The following is a 19,037-nucleotide window of genomic DNA, read 5'->3' on the forward strand; positions in this document are numbered from 1 at the left end:
CATTAAGGACAGAGATCCTACATGAGGAGTAAGTGCACAGTGACTCCTGTTGTTGACTTTACAAATTGACACTCCTGTTTATGGCATTAGTAATCTCCCTATGCACCAGTCATGAGTTTCCAAGGCTATGGAAGCCCCTTGAGTTCTCCGACTCTTATCTTGTTTAGACAAGGTCATATTCAAAGTGGAGGTTCTCTCCTCCCTTCAGAGAAAGGTACCTCCTTCTTTGAAGACCTGTTCTTTCCACTGGGATCTCACTCACAGAGATCTTTTTGCCAGAGTGTCTTGGCTTTCTATGCCTGAAATACTCTTATGGGCTTTTCAGCCAGCTCCGAGTGCCTTTAGGGCTGATTCTGAGACCAGAGTGCTATTTAGGACATCCGCCATTCTATGAGTCTGCTGAGTATCTCACTTCCCATGTTGGATCACTCTCCCCTTTATTTATTCTATCGGTTAGTGTTAGCAGGTACTAGACTTGTTTATGTGCTCCCTTTGACTCTTAGTCCTTTCATTATGATCAATTGTGAACTGAAATTGATCACTTGGAATAGTGAGATGGCATTGGTACATGCCACCTTGATGGGATTGGATTGGAGTCCCCTGGTATGTTTCAAACTCTACCAATTGGGGCAAGTCAGCTTGAGCATGTCCCAAATTGTACATCTCTTCCCTCTCTTATTCCCACTCTTATGTTTAACAGGGATCACATTTCAGTTAATTTTCAACACTTAAGAATAACTCTGTGATAATTACAGAATTAAACCAGTCATATTTAGAACAGACAAAAAAAACTACTAAGAGGGATAATGTATTAAGTTGTTCATTAACAGTCAGTGCTATGCTGATCAAGTCACCGTTTCCCATAGTGTCCATTTCACTTCAGGAGGTTTCCTTTTTGGTGTTCAGTCAGTTGTCACCGATCAGGGAGAACATATGGTATTTGTGCCTTTGGGTCTGGCTTACTTCACTCAGCATGATTTGTTCCAGATTCCTCCATTTTGTTGCAAATGACTGGATTTCGTTGTTTCTTACTGCGGTATAGTATTCTAAAGAGTACATATCCCATAATTTCTTTATCCAGTCTACCGTTGATGGGCATTTAGGTTGTTTCCAGGTCTTGGCTATTGTGAATTGTGCCGCAATAAACATTAGGGTGAAGACCGCTTTTTTGTTTGCCAGTTTAAACTCCTTTGGGTAAATTCCAAGGAGTGGGATGGCTGGGTTGAATGATAGGGTTATCTTCAGGTTTCTGAGGAATCTCCAGACTGACTTCCATAGTGGCTTGACCAGTTTGCATTCCCACCAACAGTGGGTTAGTGTCCCTTTTTCCCCACATCCTCGCCAGCATCTGTTGTTGGTAGATTTCTGTATGTGAGCCATTCTAACCGGGGTGAGGTGAAACCTCATTGTGGTTTTGATTTGCATTTCCCTGATTGCTAGTGACCTTGAACATTTTTTCATATGCCTGTTGGCCATTTGGATTTCCTCTTTTGAAAAATGTCTATTGAGGTCCTTGGCCCATCTCTTAAGTGGGTTGTTGGTTTTGTTTTTGTGGAGTTTCTTGATCTCTTTGTAGATTCTGGTTATTAACCCTTTATCTGTTGCATAGTTTGCAAATATTTTTTCCCATTCTGTCGGTTGTCTCTTCACTCTCCTGTTTCTTTTGCAGTACAGAAACTTCTCAATTTGATGCAATCCCAATAGTTGATTTTGGCTTTAACTGCCTGTGCCTCCCGGGTCTTTTCCAGAAATTCTTTGCCTGTGCCAATATCTTGAAGGGTTTCTCCAATGTTCTCTAATAACTTGATGGTGTCAGGTCGTAGATTTAGGTCTTTAATCCATGTTGAGTGAATTTTTGTGTAAGGTGTAAGGTAGGGGTCTTGCTTCATGATTCTGCAAGTGGAAATCCAGTTTTCCCAGCACCATTTATTGAATAGACTGTCCTTACTCCAGGAATTGGTTTTAGATCCTTGATCAAATATAAGTTGGCTGTAGATGTTTGGGTTGATTTCTGGTGTTTCAATTCTGTTCCATTGGTCTATCCATCTGTTTCTGTACCAGTACCATGCTGTTTTGATTACAACTGCCCTGTAGTATGTCCTGAAATCTGGAATTGTGATGCCTCCAGCTTTGTTTTTGTTGTACAAGATTGCTTTAGCTATTCGAGGTCTCTTGTGCCTCCATATGAATTTCAGCATCATTTTTTCTACATCTGAGAAGAATGTCTTTGGTATCTTGATTGGTATTGCATTGAATCTATAAATTGCTTTTGGGAGAATGGACATTTTGATGATGTTGATTCTTCCAATCCATGAGCATGGAAGATTTTTCCATTTTTGGTACCCTCTTCTATTTCTTTCTTTAAGGTTTTGTAATTTTCATCGTAGAGATCTTTAACGTCCTTGGTTAAGTTTATTCCAAGGTATTTGATTGTTTTTGTAGCTATTGTGAAAGGGATTGATCTTAGCAGTTCTTTCTCAGCCATGGCTTTGCTTGTGTATACAAAGGCTGTTGATTTTTGTGCATTGATTTTATATCCTGCCACTTTGCCAAACTCCTCTATGAGTTCCAATAGTCTCTTAGTAGAGTTCTTTGGATCCTCTAAGTACAGAATCATATCGTCTGCAAAGAGGGATAGTTTGATTCTTCCTTCTCGATTTGTATTCCTTTGATTTCTTTTTCTTGTCTGATGGCTCTGGCTAAAACTTCCAGAACTATGTTAAATAGCAGTGGTGAGTGGGCATCCCTGCCTGGTGCCAGATTTCAGTGGAAATGCTTCCAACTTTTCCCATTTAATAGGATGCTGGCTGTGGGTTTTTTATAAATTGCTTTGATTATATTGAGGAATGTTCCTTCTATACCCAATTTGCTTAGAGTTTTCATCATGAAAGGGTGTTGAATTTTATCAAATGCTTTCTCTGCATCAATCGAGATAATCATATGGTTTTTCTTTTGCAGTCTGTTAATGTGGTGAATCACATTGATTGATTTGCGAATGTTGAACCATCCCTGCATACCAGGGATGAATCCCACTTGGTCTGGGTGGATGATTTTCCTGATGTGATGTTGTACTCTATTGGCCAGAATTTTATTGAGGATTTTTGCGTCTATGTTCATCAGGGATATTGGTCTGTAATTTTCTTTCAGTGATGCATCTTTCTCTGGCTTAGGGATTAAGGTGATGCTGGCTTCATAGAAAGAATTTGGGAGGATTCCCTCTTTTTCGATTGTTCTGAATAGTTTGAGAAGAAATGGGATTAGTTCTTCTTTAAATGTCTGGTAGAATTCAGCAGTGAATCCATCTGGTCCTGGGCTTTTCTTTGTTGGGAGGGCCTTAATTACTGTTTCAATTTCTGTTTCAGTTATGGGTCTATTTAGGTTTTCTATGTCTTCATGGTTCAATTTTGGTAGATTGCATGTGTCCAGGAATCTATCCATTTCTGATAGGTTTTCCTGTTTGCTGGCATACAGGTCCTTGTAGTAATTTCTGATGATTCTTTTTATTTCTGTGGTGTCTGTTGTTACGTTTCCTTTTTCATCTCTGATTTTATTGATTTGGGTCTTTTCTCTTCTTTTTTTAGTTAGTTGGGCCAATGGGGTGTCAATTTTCTTTATTTTTTCAAAAAACCAGCTTCTCGCTTGCCTGATTTTTTATAGTTTTTTTTTTTTTTTTTTGGATTCAATCCTGTTAATTTCTTCTCTGGTTTTAATTATTTCTCTTCTCCTACTAGATTTGGGTTTGCTTTGCTGCAGTTTTTCTAGGTCCTTGAGATGCGCTGAAAGCTCCTTTATTTGGTACCTTTCCAATTTCTTGATATAGGCACCTATTGCTATAAATTTGCCTCTCAATACTGCTTTTGCTGTATCCCATAAGTTTTGATATGTTGTGTTGTTGTCTTCATTTACTTCCAGAAAGTTTTTGATTTCTCTTTTGATTTCTTGAATGACCCAGTGTTCATTCAGGAGCATGTTGTTCAGTCTCCATGTGTTTGCATACTTTCTGGGGTTTCCTGAGTTGCTAATTTCCAGCTTCATTCTGCTGTGGTCTGAGAAGCTGCATGGTATGATTCTAATTCTTTTAAATTTGCTAAGACCTGCTTTATGGCCTAGTATGTGATCAATCCTAGAGAAGGTTCCATGCACTGCTGAGAAGAATGTGAAGTCTGTAGATGTAGGGTTGAAAGTTCTGTAGATATCTGTTAGATCCATTTGGGCAATAGTGTCGATTAAATCTGCTGTTTCCTTGTTGATCTTCTGTCTGGATGATCTGTCTATTTCTGAGAGTGGAGTATTGAAGTCCCCCAGTACTATTGTATTGGAATCTAAATCTCCCTTTAAGTCCCTTAACATATCTTTTAAATAGACCGGTGCCCTGTAATTAGGTGCATATACATTTATAATAGTTACATCTTCCTGTTGAATTGAACCCTTAATCATTATATAGTGTCCCTCTTTGTCTCTCTTAACAGTTTTTGTATTAAAGTTTATTTTGTCTGATATTAATATGGCATATGGCTACACCTGCTTTTTTTTGGTTTCTGTTGGCATGGAATATCTTTTTCCAACCTTTCACTTTCAGTCTGCATGCCTCTTTGTTAGAGAGATGTGTTTCTTGTAGGCAACAAATAGTTGGGTTGTGTTCTTTGAACCAGTCAGCCAAACGGTGTCTTTTAACTGAAGAATTCAGACCATTAATGTTTAATGTGACTATTGATAAGTAGTGACTTTGCCCTGCCATTTTCCCGGAAATATTTTCTAGTATATGCTTTGAGCTTCCCATGCTCTTTTACTGGTAGGTGTTCTTCCTTTCCCTTCTTTCATATTGATGGTCGTGTTTCTGTGTTTCTGAGTATAGCACATCTTTAAGTATCTTTTGCAGGGCCGGACGAGTGGCCACAAAGTCTTTCAATTTCTGTTTGCTATGAAAAGTCTTTATTTCACCTTCATTCACAAATGAGAGCTTTGCAGGATATAATATTCTGGGCTGGCAATTTTTCTCTCTTAGCACCTGTGCTATGTCTCACCATTCCCTCCTAGCCTGTAGTGTTTCTGATGAGAAGTCTGCTGTGAGTCTGATTGGAGATGCTCTGAGAGTAATCTGACGTTTCTCTCTTGCACATTTTAGGATCTTTTCTTTATGTTTCACTGTGGTAAGTTTAATTACCGCATGTTGTGGTGAGGATCTCTTTTGGTCATGTTTATTGGGGGTTCTATTAGCTTCCTGTACTAGGATGTCTCTGTCCTTCTCCAAACCTGGAAAGTTCTCTGCTAGTATCTCACTAAAAAGGCCTTCCAATCCTTTCTCTCTCTCCATGCCTTCAGGAACTCCTAGAACTCGAATGTTGTTTTTTTTTTTTTTTTTTTAATAGTATCCTGTAGATTCCCGACAATATGTTTTAGATTTCTAATTTCCTCTTCTTTTCTTTGGTTTGACTGTATGTTTTCCTGTGCTCTATCTTCTAAGTCTGATATTCTCTCTTCTGCTTCACCCATTCTGTTTTTAAGGCTTTCTAATGTGTTTGTCATTTGATCTATTGAGCTCTTCATTTCATTTTGATTTCCCTTCACTATCACACTTTCCTGTTCTACTAGTTTCTGAGTTTCATTTTGATTCTTCCTTAAAATTTCATTTTCACGAGAGAGATTTTCAATCTTGTCCAATAAGGATTTCTGTAGTTCAAGGATTTGCTTTTGAAAACTTCTAAATGTTCTTATCATAAATTTTTTGGAATCCGTATCTTGCATTTCTTCTATCTCATCATCTTCATAATCTTGGTTTGGGGTGTTTTGTTTATTTAGAGGCATCATAGTGTCATCGTTGATCTTGTTCCCTTGATTTCTGTGTTTGTTACTTGGCATAGTTAATTCTTCTTGCGTCACTGTGCGTTTTTTTTTTTTTTTATACTATGTCCGTATTAAGTGGACTGCCTGCTGTTGGAGGAGCTTTGGAGGCCTGAGATGGGTGCGGGCTGAGAGCTCTGCTTGGTTCTTCCTGGTTAAGGGTGTGCAAAGGTGACACCCTCAGGTTATGTGTGGTAAATCTCTCTCTTTTTATTTATTTATTTATTTTATTTATTCAGGGGGTAAGTAACACCGCAGGGCATGGCTGTGCAGAATTGATGGTATTTAGCTTCCAGTCTCTGGCTTCTACCCCCAGAGTCCCTTTAAGCTCCTCTGGACTCCCACTGGGTTGCCTAGGCTACTGAATTGTAGTGACTCAGTTCCTTAGCTCTCCCCCGTTGATATGTAAATCCAGAGAGGGGGCCTGCTCTTTGTGTCTTGGGAATTCTTCAAGCCTTGCAGCCTTGCGACCTTTGCAAGGTTAGGGGGAAGAGAAACCCCGAAGCTTTTTTTTTCCTTCTTTCCGGTAGTGAGTTTGCTGCACTTTCCAGCCCCCCTCTAGATTCTGACCCCTGTTTCCCCACCAATGTCTCGGGCTATTGAGCTCACCTCCCCTTCCAGCGTCGATGTGTGGACTCGGAGCCCTGGACGTCCCAAGTCTCCCCGCTGTTGTCTGTGTGGCATGCACTCCCCTTCGAGCACTGGTGTGCAGACCCTGCGGCTTCCGCGGCTCGGTCCCGCGGCTCGGCTTCCGCGCGGTGGGCGACCTTGTTCTCCCAGTAGGTCCTCCAATTCACAGCCACTCGATCCAGAAGAGTCTCCTCTGCAATATTTTCCTGGTTCTTTTTTCTGAGGCTACCGTAACTCCCCTTTTATTAAACTAAATTTTCCCGGACTATCGGTGCGCGCCCTCACTATTCCGCCATCTTCTGGAATAATACTCTGATATAGGTCGCAGGCATACCAAATAGCAGTTTAATGCATTGTACCATGTCATTCAATTCAAGAGTACACATTTTAATATAAAACTCAAGTATTCTTTAAAAAGGAAACTAATTAGTTATTGTTGCAAAATATTCTTTTGGTATCCTGCAGCACTGTGTTTAGCCACCACTGACAAAGCAGAAATCCCACATTGGGATGTCAATTCAAGTCTGGCTGTGCACATCTAATCCAGATTCCTGCTAATGCACCAGGGAAGGCAGTGTAGGGCTCAAGTACTAGGGCCCTTGCCATCCATGTGAGACAATGGTTGGAGTTCCTTTCAGCTGGCTTTGGCCTGGACCTGGCTAGTATGGCCATTTGGGGAGTGGGCCAGATTATAGAAAATCCCTCTCTCATTCTGTATGTTTCTCCTTCTCTCTCTCTCTCTCTCTCTCTCTCCCCCTCTCTCTATTCACTCTGGCTTTCAAGTAAGTAAATAAATGAATCTTTAAATTACTACTACTTAAAAAAACTGTTGTATATTGAAACTACTATCGCTTATAAAATTATTTTATCAAGCAGAAAGGGACATGAATATCTTAATGGTTGAGAATGAAATTAAAAAACATATATTAATCATCTGCTTATTTATCAAATCATTACTGAGTTACATATGAAAATACTGATTCATAAGGTAAATCCACATCTCTGGTTCTGACCTGGCTTATAGTGATAAAAAATTAAAGAAAAGACTTCAGAAAAGACAACCACTCTCCAACATATTGTACATGGTCAGCAAATACTGGTGCTGGTACTGTTAACAGTGAAGGTGAGGATGCTTACAATTTCCAGGCCATCTTTTTAAAAAAAGATTTCACGTGCTTCCAGGGAAGAACAAATAAAACAAAGCAAACAAAAATAAAAATTAAAAAGAAAAGGATAAAGGGTCTCCCACGTGGGTACAGGGGTCATCCTCCACTGCTTTCCCAGGCCCTAGCAGAGAACTGGATCAGAAGTGGAGCAGCTGGGACTCAAAGCAGCGCCCATATGGGATACTTGCACTGCAGGTAGTGGCTTTACCTGCTACGCCACAACACTGGCCCCTAGTACAAATTTACATTATGTGCCACTTTTAAACATATTAAATGTTAAATGAAATATTTTTGTCTATTTTTGCTAAGTCTTATATTTATGACAATTTTTGTAAGTTTTTCTTCTATTACTATGAAGAGAAAAAATTTATCTAAATGCTTATCCTTTTAATTACTTCTGAGTGTGTCATCATGCGTTAAATATTTTCTGAACCATAGAAATATTTCCAGGGTTTTACAAGCTAAGTTGCTTGTATGATTCATAATGAGATCCATGTTGTGTTTTACTTCAACCTTCCAATTAGTACCTTACTGTTGACAATAATAATAATAATAATAATAATTCCTTACTATACTTTCAAGGGGAAAACAGAAAGATGGCTTCATATATAAATTTTATGTATAAATAAAACTGACAAAAATTTCAAGCATCATCACAGTGATAAATGTTTAACAATGAAGAGCAATGCTTAATCTTTTTTTATGTGCTAAACATCTAAAAACTAAAAAGATGCCTGTACAGAAACCAGAGACCTCTTTCAGTTTCTTAAGTGTAGTCCCATTGACAACAGGTGGCAGTTATGTCAGGTATAATTGCAGTCATGTCAGAAAAAATACATCTCAATCTATTTAAATATGTGACTATTGAACAAACTCTTAATTTACTTTTCAAAATCAATTCACAAGAGCTATTTTTCATTGAATTATGTACTTGGTAGATGGTGAGGTTAAAAGAATCAACTGTCTCAATTTCAACGATATATGTGTCCACAAGAGGAGAAATTATAAAGCCAGTCAAAAATAGCACTCCAAATACTATTAACCTATTTTTATTGAAGGTGTACTTTAAGGGAAATATCAATATAAAGAAAAGCAAAAAATAATCAACAATCTGCATTCAAAAAGATATATATATATATATATAGGTATATAAACATATACGTGTCATAGTAATGATTATTGCATCAATTATTTGTTGACTATTAGAAACAATCATATTATTTGATTATTCATTATGACAAGCATACTTCCTTTGATAGTGCTTTGCTTAAAAGTACTTCACAGATACTGCAATTTTTACAAATTAAAGGTTAATTTCAACTCTGCATTGAACAAGTCTATTGGAACCGTATTTCCAAGAGGGTGTGCTCACTCCCTGAATCTGCATCACATTTTGGTATTTCTCTCAGTATTTCAAAATTTTCCTTTTTTCACATGCTATGGTGATTTGGAATCAGTGATCTTTCATATGATTGTTTTAATTGTTTGGGAGAACTTAGTTGATTAATATGTGTGCTCTGACTGCCTCATCAATCAGATGTTTCCTTTTCTTTCCCTCTTCCCATCACAGTTGCCTATTCTATGAGATCCAATAACATTGAAAGTAGGCAATAACCCAACCTTTATCTCTGAATATTCAAATGAAAGGTAATAATTTAAAAAACATAGAAAAGATCAAGCTTGCTGAGGAAAAAACTCTGAAAACTGAGATATGCTACATTGTAGGTTTCTTGCATAAGTTATACAAGTTGTGAATGCAATGGAAAAGTTCTTGAAGAAGCTAAAATTGCTACCCCAGTGATAGTAACATATTATTGCTGATGTGGGGAAAGTTTTAGTGGTCTAGATAAAGCAAATCAATTACAATATTTCCTTAAGCCAAATACTAATCTACAGCAAGAACTTAACTCTCTTCATTTTTATGAAGGGTGAGAAAAGCTAGGGAAGCAAAAGAAACCCATAATGTTCTTTTCTTTTCTTTTCTTTTCTTTTCTTTTTTTTTTTTTTTTTGACAGGCAGAGTGGACAGTGAGAGAGAGAGAGAGAGAGAGAGAAAGGTCTTCCTTTTGCCGTTGGTTCACCCTCCAATGGCAGCCGTGGCCTGCGCACCACGCTGATCCGATGGCAGGAGCCAGGTGCTTCTCCTGGTCTCCCATGGGGTGCAGGGCCCAAGCACTTGGACCATCCTCCACTGCACTCCCAGGACACAGCAGAGAGCTGGCCTGGAAGAGGAGCAACCGGGACAGAATCCGGCGCCCCGACCAGGACTAGAACCCAGTGTGCCGGCGCCGCAAGGCGGAGGATTAGCCTAGTGAGCCATGGCGCCAGCCCCCATAATGTTCTAAGATTTGATTTCTGAGACTTCAGGAAAGAAGGCATCTCCATAACATAAAAGTGCAAGGTGAGGGGCCGCTGCTGTGGCAAAGCAGGTAAAGCCACTGTCGGTAGTGCCTGCATCGTATATGGATGCCTTTTAGAGACCCGGATGCTCCACTTCATAGCAGCTCTCTGCTATGGTTTGGGAAAACAGCAGAAGACACTACTTGTGCTTGAGCAACTGCACCCTTGTGGAATACCCAGAAGAAGCTTCTGGCTCTTGGCTTCAGATTGGCCCAGCTCCGGCTGTTGAAGCCATCTGGGAGTGCACTAGTGAATAGAAGATGGAGCTCGCTCTGTCTCTCTCTCTCTTTCTCTCTCTCCCTCTCCCTCTCCCTCACACACACACACTCTCACTCTCACTGTCTCAACCTCACCTTCTTCCTCTCTGTAACTCTGCCTTTTAATCAATAAATAAATCTTTAAAAAAAAGTGCAAGGTGAAAGAGCAAATGCTGATGTAGAAGTTGTAGCAAGTTACCCACAAGATCTAACTTTTAAAGGAAGGTGGCCACACTAATCTACAGATTTTTAGTGTAGATAAAATAGCCTTATATTGGAAGAAGATATAATCTAGGGATTTTCATAGCTATAAAGAAATTAGCATCTTGCTTCAAAGCTTCAAAGATTAGCCTGATTCTATTGATAGAGAGGAATTTAGCTGGTGATTTTAAGTTGAAGCCAATGCTCATTTAGAAAATCATAAGACATTTAACAAATACATGAAATATACTCATCTGTGCTCTATAAGTAAAATGACAAATCTTAGATGACAGCATATTCTATTTACAACATGACATTCTAAATATTTTAAGCTGACTTTTGAGGCCCATTGCTCAGAAATGAAAAAGTTCTTTTTGAAAACATTATCATTCATTTACAATGCACCTGGTCCCCCATGAACTGTGATGTAGATTACCAACAATATTAATGAAATTGATGTCATTTCTTGTCTGCTGGCACAACATCCATCATGTAGCCCATGAATCAAAGAGCAAATTAGACTTTTAAGTCTTATTTAAGAAATACATTTTGTGAAGATATAGCTTCCATAGAATGTGATTCCTCTAAATGATTTGAGCAAAGTAAACTGAAAATTTGGGGGGAAGTATTCACCATTCTAGAGTGCAAAATAACAACAGAGTTAGAAAGCAATTGATTCCTGACCTTATGCACAATGTTGAGTGGTTTGAGTCTTCAAGGAGAAACGTGGTAGAACTATCCAGAGAACTAGAACTAGTAATAAATCCTGGGGATGTGGCTGAATTGGTACAATCTCATGATAAAACTTCAATGTCACTTCTAATGAATCATAATCATAATGAATCATAAAAAGAGAGTTGTGTACTGGGATAGGTGTACTCATGTTGAAGATTAGGGAACAATGTTGAACTGGCAAGAGAAGGTTTGGAATATTCTACAAACTTAGTTGATAAAGAGTGGCAGAGTTCAAGAGTTTGGGCTCCAATTTAGAAAGAAATCATACTGTGGGTAGAATTGTTATCTAGGCACAATACATGCTATAGACACATCGCTCATGAAATGGAGAGTCAAACATGTGACAAATTCACTGTTGTCTTACATTAAGAAAATTGCCACCAGTACTTTGACTTTCGGCAACCATAATTCTGGCCATCTGCCGTCAATTTGGAGGCAATATAGTCCACCAGAAAAAAAGTGTATTTTCTGTTGAAGGCTCAGAGGATGTGAACATTTTAATCAATACATAATGTCTATAATAGATAAAGGTCATTGCACATTAATCGACTGTAATACAGTATAAATAAAAATTTTGTTGCAAAAGGAAACCAAGAAATTGTGTGGCTCACTCTGTTGTGATAATTATTTTGTTATTGTTGATCTAGAAACAAACCCACATTGTTTTTGGATCTTACCTGTATTGTCTTCCCAAAGACAGTGGCTTCACAACAACTACTGCATAGAGATCATAAACTGCTCATCTTGGCATACACTGACTTCAAATGCAAGAACTAGAACATAAATTTAATGTAAATTTAGTTGTAGTGAAAGAACTATGCCCCACACTGATTTGTTCTTGAACAAGCTAGTTATATTAATTATATTAATACAATATTATATTAATTACCATACTACACTGAGGACAGCTTAAAATGTTCTTTATTTGTTCTTTGAACAGAAATCCTATCAATTACTTATCTGTGTCTAAGAAGCTTCTTTTTGGGGCTGGGATTGTGGTGCAGTAGGTTAGGCTGACATTTGCAATGGTAGCTTTTCACGTAAGAGTGCTGATTTGAGTGCTGCCTGTTCCACTTCATATCCAGATCCCTATTAATGAGCTTGGGTTTGCAGCAAAGAATTTTTGTCATCCAGGTCGGAGACCTGGATTGAATTGCTGGCTCCTGGCATTGGCCTGGCCCAACCCAGACTTTTGTGACCTTTTGGGGAGTCTACCAGTGAATGGGAGTTCTCTCTCTGTGTCTATCTCTCTGACACTTTAGCTTTCAAATAAAATAAACAAATTTTCAAAAAATCTCCTCTAGACATAGGCAAAAATAATTTCAGTGCCTTTTAGATTTAAAAAGGGTGAATCTAAGATCTTGATATTTGGGGTTCAAATCATATTTTTATTCAGCTTTTGCTGCCTTTGAAGAAGCAAGTTTTGTACAGACCTATAGAGAAGGAAGTGTCAAGGCAATGAGAGCAGAAAACAGTTCATAGCTGAAAGGAAAGGGATAGATTCAAGCTGGACACTTGCAAGAATTGAACGCTGACTGCCAATTTGAGCTCGGAAGAGATTCTCCTCCAGCAGTACTTGTCAGAGGAGCCACGCTGCGATGTCATTGTGATTACAGTCTTGCAGAGAACCTAGTTATGCCATGCTTGGATTACAGACCCACAAAGATTGTGGCCTGTTAAACTCTGGAACGGCTTTATGCAGCTAGGTTTGTAGTCCTATTACTACACATGAAGAGTTAACTAATGCATATATTTTACTACTCTAATAGGTTCTGTGTAGGTATATTCTAATTACTCCGCAATTGGAAAAAATAAACAGAAAGTGCTTTAAAAGACTCACTGGGTCCAGTCAAGTGGACTTGGGCTATAAGTTCTGAAAGTCGTCTGGACTATCTCATCTCCACAAGTTTCTACTTTGAAAGTAGGGCCAGGGTGATGTTGTAAGCTTACATGGCTATGTGCAATTAGGAGACAGACTGTAGACACTACCAAATACCTGGTGAACCCTCATTTTGGTAAACGAGCAAAGATGTTTCTAGACAACTTGATGAGAAAGATTAAAAATATGATTTGGGAAGCACTGAGATTCTTCTAGAGACCAGGCTTACATTTATTTTTTCCAACCATTTCTGGGCATGTAAGCTGACTTAAGTCTGAAGCTTTGTTGAGGTATTGTAACTTGTCTGTTAACTGAAATAAGACTTGTGTGAACTGGACCTAAGATTTTTCTTATACAGACCAAGTAATCATTTATCAGTGTGCTCATTTGTTGCCTTAGGTCTCTGGATATCAAAATCATCTTATTACTCTGACATTTCTGCTGTTCATTATAGTAACCATGACCACCCTGCTTTGTTTTTGGCCATTCACTTCCTTCACTTAACACTTACACTCATGGTCCTGTTATTCCTCTTATTTTTAAATGCCTTGATTTGATGATATATATTTACTCTGTAACTCAGGATCTACAAGCAAAGTCATTGTAGATTCCTTCATGAATGCTGGGGCTCCCATCACAGATGTATTATTCTCAGTTGTGGTGGAAAGTGTGCTGTCTGGCTCCTACTTGGGTATTTGAGGATATCTTACATGATAAATTATCTGTAACACTCCATCCTCCTTAATCCTCAGAATCCATATTTTATGCTATACTAAATTTGAATAAATTATCTATTGTGTAATAATTTTACCACAAAAATGATGAAATTAAAACAAGAAACGTTTATTATCTCATGGTTTCTGAAGATCAGAAATCTTAGCATGTCTTAGCTTGGTCCTCTGTAAGGCTGTAATCAAGATGTTGAGTGGGATTTTCATCTCAACTTAAGCTCAAATGAAGAAAAGTCTAATTCTTTGATCAAAAGGCTTTTCACATAGGGACTGAACTCTCATCTCCAGCCACCTAATTGCCAGCGATTGTTTGACTTAATATCTTAGAGTCGATCTTCGTTATGCTTGAGATTTTTCACCTCCTAATTTAGACTTTACTCTGTTTTTCATGCCCATTTCTTTTTTCTAGCAACACTTTCTAAATATCATCCTTAGTTTCTGAAATCTTGATGTTGGCATGAAAAATTGTAGTGAAAGTAAAATCCTTCCATTCGAAATGATAGAAGCACAATTCAAAGTAGCACACACCAAAATAGAGATTAATTGGCTAGCTAACTTGGAAATACTGGGAAGGAATTGCTCTTATACAAGGAAGAAATTGGAGACATAATTATCGTTAACATTGTGGGAGCATGGATGCACATGCATATTTCTAAGTTTTCTTTTAATTAGATGGCTTTATTCTCTGTTACCATAGATCAGAAAGCTTGGGTGTTTTGGCCACATCGTTTTTATCATAATTTCAAAAGCATATTTTATTGTCCTTCAAGTTTCATGTCTACCTTGCCAGGTGTTATCATTGGCACCATTTAGATTATTTTGATTCTTTTGAAAGAAATGCCTTGTGATTTTGTGATTTACAGCCTCATAACAAATGTATAAGAATGAGGGGTTATCTCTGAAGAAGTTAGCAGTGGTTTCTGTGGCAAAGGTGAACACAACCTCTACATAGGTGTCTCTTTACTGTAAAAAGTTTGTCTATTGATACCTTTCTGATGCTCTTACACAGGATTTGGTAACCTTATCACCATATCTAACCCATTATATCCGTAATGCTCAGATCTGCCTTGACCTATTTGTGAACTGTGGTAGGCAGAAACAGAATGCCTGTATTGTAATTAACCCGTATTTACCTTTCCAAGACAATCCCAATCTCTGATAAATTTCATGCAGTGTCCGTTGAATTTTTAGAGCATACCTTGTATGTTTTTAATATTTTCATCACCTTTAATTTTAAATTTTCAATATTAATAATATTATAAAAGTAGTCAAAGCAGGTAGTTTTTTTTAATTACAAAAATCACTAAAACAGTGATATATTTTTGTTTACTAATCAATAGCACAGTTTTAAATCTTTGTGGATTGACTATGAAATTCTTAGAGGGTAAGACTCATGTCTTTCTTTTTTAAAATTTTAATTTATTAATTTATTTGAAAGGCTGAGTTACAAATAGGCAGAGACAGAGAGAGGTAAAGAGAGAGAGGTCTTCTATTCACTGGTTCACTCCCAAAATGGCCACAACGGCCAGAGCTGATCTGATGCAAAGCTAGGAGCCAAGATCTTCCTCCAGTCTTCACACATTTGTACAGGGGCTTAACTTAGGCCATCCTCTACTACTTTCCCAAGCCACAGCAGAGAGCAGGAATGGAAGTGGAGCAGCCGAGACTTGAACTGGCACCCACATGGGATACTGTCACTGCAGGTGGCAGCCTTACCCGCTGTGCCACAGCGCTGACCCCAAGACTCATGTTCTCTAACTTAGGTTCTCCCTGCTAACAAACGAAGTTACATTAATATGTTAAATCCAATATATATTTATATATAGATATTAGATATAAATCCTTATATATAAATATAAATCTGAAAGATGAGAGAGATAGGGATACCATATAGAAATGGGCATAAAGATGAGCAGATGTTCTTACTCATCTTTCACTTGAGATCATTTCAGTGCCTGATTATTCAAACTAATCTTCTACCTCCATCAGGATTTTATTCCTGGTTGTCAGAAGAAAAAGGAAAAGGATTCAGGACACAGGAAATTTCTGATGACTTTTTGGTGAGTCCTTAAGGTTATAATATGTAGTTGAAATAACTGCAAAGAGTCCCATTAGCACATTTATAATAAATTTAAATTAAATTGTGCTAATTCATCATTAAATAATTCCTTTTGAGGACTATTTTTTACTTTTATAGGGACTTTAAGAGCTGAGCCATTATCTTTGTTTCATTGGACCTTGCATGTACCATTCTGCAGTGATTTAAAAAATACTTCATAACCTTGGAGGGGTGGGTATACTACTTCACAGAGTAGTAAACAGGGCTCTCATGCCTTTTTTTTTTTATCTATTTTGGATCTGGTCCAATAGGGCACAACACTATCATATATGCTTCTCAAGCACATGTATGGTTTGTTGAAATCAAATCTATGTTGAAATGTAATTAGTATCTGTGCAGTTCTTTTACTGCACAGTTTTTGAATACTGGGGACTATAAGATCAAGATTTCAATTAACTTCTTGTTTTTTTCTGTTCAGTGTGATGGGAATGAAAAAACTATGGCTTACTGAAAATTTCCAATGTGTCAATTTGCTAAACTCCATTTCCCCTAATTTTCCATATTCTCTTCAACTGTCTCTTTTAAAAACCTTGTATTAGCTTTTATCACCACTCTTTCCCAAGAAATGCCATGTTTCTTATTCTCTCAGTTATCTTACTTGGTTTACAGTCTCTAAATCCACATAATTTGTAGTGGATTTCCTTTTATTTTTCTAACTTTATGTGGTAATAAAAAGGACCCTGGATTCATAATTGGGATGAAGATAACTATTGTTTCATGTTTAATTACTCATTGTTTTTTATAGTATCCCATTTTATAACTATGCATTCATTTGCTTATGGATCTTTCTTGATAGGCATTTAAGATTTTTGTCTAGTTTTGAGCTATTATAGACAGTGTTACATGGAGATTCTTCTGCATGTTCTTGAATGTATATAGTTGCACATTAATCTTGAATAGAACAAATATTCAAGTTCCCTATGTAGATACATATTCAATTTAGTAAGCATTGATAAAGGTGTTATAAATCTAAGTAATCAAAACTATAGTTTATGAAAGCTCAACTAGCTCAATGCCTAACTTGGTTATTTTGCTTATTAATTTCTTCCTTTTTCTGCCTTAACTAAGATTTTTGTGTGGAATGACAATATATTTTTTAGATGTTAATTTTTTCTTTTTTAATATAAGATAGGTTGTGTATATTTGCAGTGTACAATCAGATGACTGCATAGTTTGTGGAATGATTAACACACAGCTTCATATATCTTTTTATGAGAATACTTACAATCCACTTTCTTGGGCCAAGGACTTGGACAATGTTTTTCTGCCTTCCTAGGAGTATTAGCAGGGATCTGAATTAAAAAAAAATAGCATCTTGTACTCAAACCAGTGCATTAATATGGGATGCCAGCATTACAATCAGTGGTTAACCAATCATACTACAATTGTAAGAATGACCAAGGGGTGATGAACTTTTAATTTTTGCTTATCTCAGAAAGTCTTTATTTGTTTCATTTACGAAGAATGATTTTTACTGAGTAAAGTATTTTTTTTGTGAATTTCAGAACACTTTCTTCACCTCTATGTATTTAAACATTAATAATGGATATTCTGTTTTATTTGTCTAATAATTCATTGTCCAGATCAATACCAACGTATTTTACTTGTGTTTTTTTCTTGATTTTGTACAATAATGTTAATTTTTTTTTTTTTTGACAGGCAGAGCGGACAGAGAGAGAGAGACAGAGAGAAAGGTCTTCCTTTTGCCATTGGTTCACCCTCCAATGGCCGCCACGGCTGGCACATCGCGTTGATCCAAAGCCAGGAGCCAGGTGCTTCTCCTGGTCTCCCATGTGGGTGCAGGGCCCAAGCACTTGGGCTATCCTCCACTGCACTCCCTGGCCACAGCAGAGAGCTGGCCTGGAAGAGGGGCAACCGGGACAGAATACGGCGCCCCGACCGGGACTAGAACCTGTTGTGCCGGTGCCGCAAGGCAGAAGATCAGCCTAGTGAGCCACGGCACTGGCCCAATAATGTTATTTTTAAAAATTTTTCCCATAGTTATATATTTTTCATTTAATCATTTTCTATTATTGATAAATAGTATCAGTATTTTCCTATTGAGGCTCCAGAATATATATTTTTTCTGTGGAACAGTGTTTCTTCATGTTATTGAATTTGCTCTTATATGACATTAGGGAAAGAAAAAAAAAAATCAGAGTGATTTTTAAAATTTCATGCAAACAACACAATTCTTTTATCACATACTCTTGCAAGACATCAACTGGGTGTCCTGTATGCCAATCAATGCTGAAATGATTTGCTGGAAGTTAGAGTATGAGCCCAGAGTTTGAGCACTCAATCGAACAAGATTGTCCATGCTTTAGGTTCCAATCACAAAAAAAAGTGCCACCTATAATTCTTACTTACTATAAATAAGGATTCCCATGATGTCCTTCTTGGATTCTATTAGTTTGCTATAATGTCTTTCAAAACTCAGAGTAATCTTATGATTATTGTTTTATGTTGAAGATTATGATAAGTGACACAAATGAATAGCCCGTTTGAGAGTTGCTTGGGCAAGGCCTGTTTGAAGAGCTGTGTTACTTAGGTCCCTGCCAACCCACCTCAGGCACTTGCACCTATTTTCAACCTGAAAATTCTTTAAACAATATAGTTCAGGAATTCTCTGGAAGTTTTATCACATGGACATGATTAATTATTAAGTTCATTTCCATCTCCTTTCCCTTCTTTTGAAAATGAAGACAGGAGATATGAAAGCTCAAAGATCATACCATGATTTGGTCTTTCTGATAACTGGCTTCCATTCATGAGCTTTCATCCAAGGGTTGCCTCACTGAAGCAATGAGTGTTCCTATAAGTGTTCCTGAGTGTGCCTATTACTCAGGAAATTACAAAGATCTTAGAGGATCTAGGTTAGGAGCCAGGGCAGAGACCAAATATTACAAGGCAAGCTTCTCCTAGCCCCTTTACCACTCAGGAAGTTATGAGAGTTTTAGAATCTCTGTGCTAAGGACTGGGGCACAAAGATCAAGATGCAAATTCCCTATTATTTTACAGGGGATAATTAGGAATGTCTGGGCACAATTTAAAACAAAAATAGCAATCTCTTACATAA

At 37.6% G+C, this 19,037-nt stretch overlaps 1 pseudogene; it reads left to right on the forward strand.

The window, feature by feature from the left end:
• The window catches only part of LOC127486681 (ubiquitin carboxyl-terminal hydrolase 14 pseudogene), a 189,114-nt pseudogene extending 174,222 nt beyond the window's left edge, over window positions 1-14,892 (forward strand).
• Window positions 14,893-19,037: the final 4,145 nt, after the last annotated feature.

Source organism: Oryctolagus cuniculus, chromosome 3 (genome assembly GCF_051225735.1).
Source record: "Oryctolagus cuniculus isolate XC-2025 breed Fujian yellow rabbit chromosome 3, ASM5122573v1, whole genome shotgun sequence".
NCBI lineage: Eukaryota > Metazoa > Chordata > Mammalia > Lagomorpha > Leporidae > Oryctolagus > Oryctolagus cuniculus.